This window comes from Mus musculus, chromosome 9 (assembly GCF_000001635.26).
Source record: "Mus musculus strain C57BL/6J chromosome 9, GRCm38.p6 C57BL/6J".
NCBI lineage: Eukaryota > Metazoa > Chordata > Mammalia > Rodentia > Muridae > Mus > Mus musculus.
In genome coordinates, this window is record NC_000075.6 from 30,286,143 (window position 1) to 30,293,422 (window position 7,280).

General features: G+C 42.1%; 1 non-coding gene across 1 annotated transcript; it reads right to left on the reverse strand.

Moving 5' to 3' along the window:
* Window positions 1-5,725: 5,725 nt before the first annotated feature.
* Window positions 5,726-5,832, reverse strand: Gm26435. Its single transcript, XR_003948544.1, has one exon. It is a non-coding gene; the product is annotated as a U6 spliceosomal RNA (small nuclear RNA).
* Window positions 5,833-7,280: the final 1,448 nt, after the last annotated feature.

Consider the following 7,280-nt stretch of genomic DNA (forward strand, 5'->3'; position numbering starts at 1 on the left):
AGGGTTCATGCAAAACAGGTGACCTAAGTGTTGGTTTGATTGCATATGCCATGATACCACCGGAAGTCAATGTTTCCTTTCAGAATGTGTTCTGAATTCATACAAGGATTTTCAACAGGATACCATCTGCTGCTGAGATGCAGCAGTGTTGTTTGTGGTTGGTTGGTTGGTTGGTTGGTTGGTTATTGATTCTTTGGTTCTTTGGTTGGTCAGATGGTTGCTTGTTTCATCAGTTTTATAGATCCAAAGGTTTGCTCCAACTATCTTGGATGTGTGCAGATCATTTCTGGACCAAAATGTCTCTCCATCAACGAAAATTTAAAACCCATCAAGAAGAACATAAAGACAGTTAGGGAAAAGCCTTTCTCCTCAGAGGGATTGGTCATCTAGGCATCTAAGAAGCAGTTTTGAAGTGAGGTAGCCCAATCACAAAAGAACTCACATGATATGTACTCACTGATAAGTGGATATTAGCCCAGAAACTTAGAATACCCAAGATACAAGATACAATTTGCAGAACACATGAAACTCAAGAAGAACAAAGACCAAAGTGTGGACACTTTGCCCCTTCTTAGAATTGGGAACAAAACACCCATGGAAGGAGTTACAGAGACAAAGTTTGGAGCTGTGATGAAAGGATGGACCATATCCGGGGACTGCCATACCCGGGGATCCATCCCATAATCAGCCTCCGAACGCTGACACCATTGCATACACCAGCAAGATTTTGCTTAAAGGACCCTGATATAGCTGTCTCTTATGAGGCTATGCCGGGCCTAGCAAACACAGAAGTGGATGCTCACAGTCAGCTATTGGATGGAACACAGGGCCCCCAATGGAGGAGCTAGAGAAAGTACCCAAGGCACTGAAGGGATCTGCAACCCTATAGGTAGAACAACAATATGAACTAACCAGTACCCCCGGAGCTGGTGTCCCTAGCTGCATATGTAGCAGAAGATGGCCTAGTCGGCCATCTTTGGAAAGAGAGGCCCCATGGTCTTGCAAACTTTATATGCCTCAGTACGGAGGAACGCCAGGGCCAAGAAGTAGGAGTAGGTGGGTAGGGGAGTGGGGTGGGGGCGGGGGGGGGATCTGGGGGACTTTTTGGATAGCATTTGAAATGTAAATGAAGAAAACACCTAATTAAAAAAGAAAAAAAAAAAAAAGAAGAAGAAGAAGCAGTTTTGAGCTGCTACCAGTTCAGGACCCAAATCTTAATCTGATTTGAGATGACTAGCAGCAAGATATCTCACTGCAACAGTAACACTAAAAACATATCACCAGGCCCCTGAGCAGAGCTGGGGCTTACCTCAAAAGATGGCACCCAGAGTCTTCAAGTAGATCTGGTGCTTTGCTTCAACCCCTGTCTGTGTGGAGCCAAAGAGCATTCTCAAATAAATAAATAAATAAATAAATAAATAAATAAATAAAATACTAGAAGAAATTAGTAAATCTGACATATCTTCATTACAAAATAGTATCCTTGAAGGAAACAAAACTTAGAAGAAACACTTACTGAGCAAACTTCTACACCTGTCTTTGTTAGTTTAGTTGCTATGCATTGGTAGTTTAGTTGCTATGAGTCAAATCTTCACAGAAGTACCAGTGTGCCTTAAACTTACAATAGCCAAGTGGAGAAGATGTCGTGAGCTTGTCCGTAGCTGCCTCATGAGGTCTGTACCTATTCCCCTATTTCTCATAGGATCTGAAACTATCGCACTGTAGGGCCCTATTCTCTACAGGCACAAGTTCTCCATTGTGACCTTGCCTGCCAACCCTAAAGCCAGGATTTACAGATCCCTCAAGTGTCTGAGTGTGCTATTCCCTAATATGAACCCATAACCCATTTTCCTAGACCCTCCATGGTTCCTGCTCCCCATCCTTCTAACAGCAGCCACATCACATTCCACAGTCCTGTAGTGGTTAGAGTCATTGTTTCCTGGACTCTGCTTTTTCTCACCATGTGGTCACTAAGCAACTCTAACTTATACAAAAAGCTTCCTGAGTCCAGAAAGGTGTTGGAGACATGTAATAGTAATTTAAAACTAATAACTGATTTTTTCTTCCCAACCCATTATGCCACTGCCATATATGTTGCAGGAATTCAATACATTCTCATTAAGGAGATCACTATTCACTCTCTGAAGAGATCCTGCATTCAGTATGCTCATGAGCTTAACTGCTTAGGGTGCACAGGATACTGCCACATGGAAACAAGCTAAATAATAATGCAACACATTCTAAGTGATATGGTTTGACAGCTGGGCCCTAGGTCAGAAGTGAACTCTGCAAACACCAGATGGAAGGCCCAAGCATCTTGCTGAGGGGACTGCAGAGTGGACATAAGGGAATGGCATACCGTAGTAGCTGACGTAGACAGTGAAGGCTTGGTAGCATACAGGAGATTAGCCGTGAGGAGCTGCTCTCCTTCCTGCACTGATGTCTGGATGTTTGTGAAACACAGGCAATGTGTGACTCCTTGGTAAGTTGCCTGGGAAGGAAGACAAGGAGGAAAGCAAGGTTATGACTCCTTGATGCTCCCCTCATGAGCCATGAAGACTCCAAAGCTCAATCCAGTGGAAGAATGACTATAAAAAAGAAGAAATGAAAGATTGTAGGGGAGATATGGTTGTTTTATTTGTTTGTTTGTTTCCTGGAGAACCCGTGGAAACCTCAGGGAACATGAAACATTGGAACTGGGTTGTGGGTCTCCCTTCTCGCCAGGGTCATTGGCCACCAGCCCACAAGGCAAAGGAAGCAGAACCAACAAATAGGGTTTCAGATGGCCATGAGTACAAACAGTAATAATGACACACTGAGACCAACTTCAGAGAGACAGATCAACATTCCTTGGGGTGAATCAAGAGTTATGTAGTTTTGGGTTAAGAGGAAAGGAATACCCAGGGTGGGCAATGGTCATTGGCTGAAAGCTAAGGTTCTGAACTGCCTCATTAGCCTGGGTAGGCATTCCAGGAATCTTAGGTGCTAGCTGAACAGGTTCTTACCAGGAAAATGGAAGCTGAACCTGTAATCTTAACCAAGATTATATGACATTCCTCAGGTATAGGGGCCCATGCCCCTATACCTGGCCAGACCCCATGTCTAGGATCCCACCAGTTGAGAAGAAGAAGCCTCATTGAAGCCATTTTGCACCGAGGTCAGGGCTTTCTAGTGACATCAGACTTCAAATTTAGCAGCAGGGAAATCACTGAGTTTTGAAGGACAAATGAATGCTCCCTAGATAGGGAAGCAGGATAGGACATCTCAAGTAGATAACAACATATGTAGTAGCTACAGAGAGTGAGCTAGAACTGGGAGCAAGAGGAGACACTACCCAGTAGTGTCCCAAGGAAACTGAAGAAAAGTTCAGCTAGAAATGAATGGAAAGGAATAATAAGGAAAAAAGTACAGGATTTCAAAGAGCCAAAGAGAAGGGAAAGGGGACAAGTTGTTTTCAGGTGGCTGCAAGATCCCCCTGACTTAGCCTCCATCCTCAATGGAACCCAACTAGCAGGCTGATCTCTGTCACACTTATTGTGTGCCAGTATATACCTAGCATCACAAAGAAACTCCAGTCCCAACTATCCTGGAAGTACAGATTTATGGGACAAGCGTTTGATAAGTCACTGCTGCATGCAAAAATATGCATTACAACTGGGTTTTCAAAGCCAAGAAGACAGCATAGGCTTCAGTATTCAGGCTTAACTCCGGCCCAGACATGAAACCATTTTGTGGGACTTAATGGTAGGTCAAGAAAATTATAGTGCTCTAGAGGTAACAATAAAGGAAGGAGTCTCAAGATATCATGTATTTTTAATTATTATGTTGCTTATTAATTGATATTAGACACTTGGGGCTTGAGAGATGACAGCAAAGAGCACATACTGATCTTGCAGAGGACCCATGTTTCCAGTATCAGCATCAAGTTGCTCACAATAACAGAATCTTTTTTTTTCTTTTTAAATATTTTTATTAGGTATTTTCCTCATGTATATTTCCAATGCTATCCCAAAATTCCCCCATACCCCCCCCACTCCCCTACCCCCCCCACTCCCACTTTTTGGCCCTAGCGTTCCCCTGTACTGAGGCATATAAAGTTTGCACGACCAACGGGCCTTTCTTTCCACTGATGGCCGACTAGGCCATCTTCTGATACATATGCAGCTAGAGACAAGAGCTCCGGGTTACTGGTTAGTTCATATTGTTGCTCCACCTATAGGGTTGCAGATCCCTTTAGCTCCTTGGTTACTTTCTCTAGCTTCTCCATTGGGGGCCCTGTATTCCATCCAATAGCTGACTGTGAGCATCCACTTCTGTGTTTGCTAGGCCCGGCATAGCCTCATAAGAGACAGCTATATCAGGATCCTTTAAGCAAAATCTTGCTAGTGTATGCAATGGTGTCAGCGTTTGGAGGCTGATTATGGGATGGATCCCTGGATATGGCAGTCTCTAGATGGTCCATCCTTTTGTCTCAGCTCCAAACTTTGTCTCTGTAACTCCTTCCATGGGTGTTTTGTTCCCAATTCTAAGAAGGGGCAAAGTGTCCACACTTTGGTCTTTGTTCTTCTTGAGTTTCATGTGTTTCATAAATTGTATCTTGTATCTTGGGTATTCTAAGTTTCTGGGCTAATATCCACTTATCAGTGAGTACATATCATGTGAGTTCTTTTGTGATTGGGTTACCTCACTCAAGATGATGCCCACAAGGTCCATCCATTTGCCTAGGAATTTCATAAATTCATTCTTTTTAATAGCTGAGTAGTACTCCACTGTGTATATGTACAACATTTTCTGTATCCATTCCTCTGTTGAGGGACATCTGGGTTCTTTCCAGCTTCTGGCTATTATAAGTAAGGCTGCTATGAACATAGTGGAGCATGTGTCCTTCTTACCGGTTGGAACATCTTCTGGATATATTCCCAGGAGAGGTATTGCGGGGTCCTCCGGTAGTACTATGTCCAATTTTCTGAGGAGCCTCCAGACTGATTTCCAGAGTGGTTGTACAAGCTTGCAATCCCACCAACAATGGAGAAATGTTTCTCTTTCTCCACATCCTCGCCAGCATCTGCTGTCACCTGAATTTTTGATCTTAGCCATTCTGACTGGTGTGAGATGGAATCTCAGGGTTGTTTTGATTTGCATTTCCCTGATGATTAAGGATGCTGAACATTTTTTCAGGTGCTTCTCAGCCATTCAGTATTCCTCTGGTGAGAATTCTTTGTTTAGCTCTGAGCCCCATTTTTAATGGGGTTATTTGATTTTCTGGAGTCCACCTTCTTGAGTTCTTTATATATATTGGATATTAGTCCCTTATCTGATTTAGGATAGGTAAAGATCCTTTCCCAATCTGTTGGTGGCCTTTTTGTCTTATTGACGGTGTCTTTTGCCTTACAGAAGCTTTGCAGTTTTATGAGGTTCCATTTGTCAATTCTCCATCTTACAGCACAAGCCATTGCTGTTGTATTCAGGAATTTTTCCCCTGTGCCCATATCTTCGAGGCTTTTCCCTACTTTCTCCTCTATAAGTTTCAGTGTCTCTGGTTTTATGTGGAGTTCCTCGATCCACTTAGATTTGACCTTAGTACAAGGAGATAGGAATGGATCAATTCGCATTCTTCTACATGATAACCACCAGTTGTGCCAGCACCATTTGTTGAAAATGCTGTCTTTTTTCCACTGGATGGTTTTAGCTTCCTTGTCAAAGATCAAGTGACCATAGTTGTGTGAAAAATATGGAATGCTTCACGAATTTGCGTGTCATCCTTGCGCAGGGTCCAAGCTAATCTTCTCTGTATCGTTCCAATGTTAGTATATGTGCTACCGAAGCGGGCACACAATAACAGAATCTTAAATAGTAAAATGAAACACAATTTATCAAAGTTTTTGGATACAGGATATGTGTCTCAGTTCTGCACTATTCCATCTTCTCTTTAGTCAAAGAACTTATATATATACAAATAAATAAATATATACAAATATATATATGGAAGTAATATGAATACACACATACACACATATATAAATTTATATGTGAGATAATATATATATATATATTATGTGTGTGTGTGTGTGTGTGAGTGTGTGTGTGTGTGTGTGTGTGTGTGTGTGTCTGTGTGTGTGTGTGTCTGTGTAATTTATTGGAATGGCTTACAGGTTATGGTCCAGCTAATGCAATAATGTCTAGCTGTGAATGGAAAGTCTAAGAATACAGTAGTCATTCAGTCCCACAAGGCTGTGTGTCTCAGCTAGTCTTCTGTATATATGAGAATCCTAAAGAACTAGCTTCTAATTCCAGTGAAGGAATGGGTGTGTTAGCCAGGCCAAAGCAAGCAGGCAAAGAGCAAGAGCTTCCTTCTTTCATGTCCTTATATGGCTGGCAGAAGAAGGTTTGGGGCAGATCAAGATCCAGATCAAAGGTATGTCTTCCTACCTCAAAGGTCTGAAGTAGCAGTAGATGCACCCACTTCAAACCAAGAAGAAAATCTCTCACAGGTGTGCCCTCCATTTCCGGATTGTAGTTCATTCCATATATAATTAAGTTGACAACCAAGAATAGTCATCACAAAGTCCTACTGAAAAGTAGCTTAAACAAATATATATATTTCAAAATTCTTATTTACCTGTTCAAGTGTGTATGCATATATCTGAAGAAAATAATTCAGTGTTAAAAGTACAGGTTGAAAGTGAATTATTTAGCGAACTTTCCCCCAGATTCCTCTACTCTGTGCAGTGACCCTGCATAGCTGAAGATTGCATATCTGTGCATTCAACCAATTATGTGTGGGAAAACATCTTTGAAAATCATACTTGAACAGATCTCCTAGTATAATTCCCGAAACTACATGGTATAAGTGTTTGCATGGCATTTATGTGGTTTTCAGCATTATAACTCATCTAGAGAGTCTCTATAGCATACAAGAGGGATGTCCATGGATAACATGCAAATGCTACCTCATTTTTTTCTGAAGAACTTGACTATCTTCAGATGATTGTGTCCAGAGTGGTCCCAAGTCCCTAGTGGCTATCAAAGGACAACTGAACAATCACTGCTCATTGTTGCTGCTCACCCTTATAGCACACAGACTTTCTTGCTTCTAAGATAAGATAAAGGAAGAGCAGTTTGGGGTAGGGGCTATGATCTATGGCCTGTTTCCTCCCTTGAGCTGATCTCTTCCCCCTTAATAAGGACTTGATAGTCTTACTTTCACTCTTCACCTAAAGTTCCTAGCAATAAACGTGGTAACTACCTTATCGTCAGCCTTTCTGTCCTACAAACCCTGG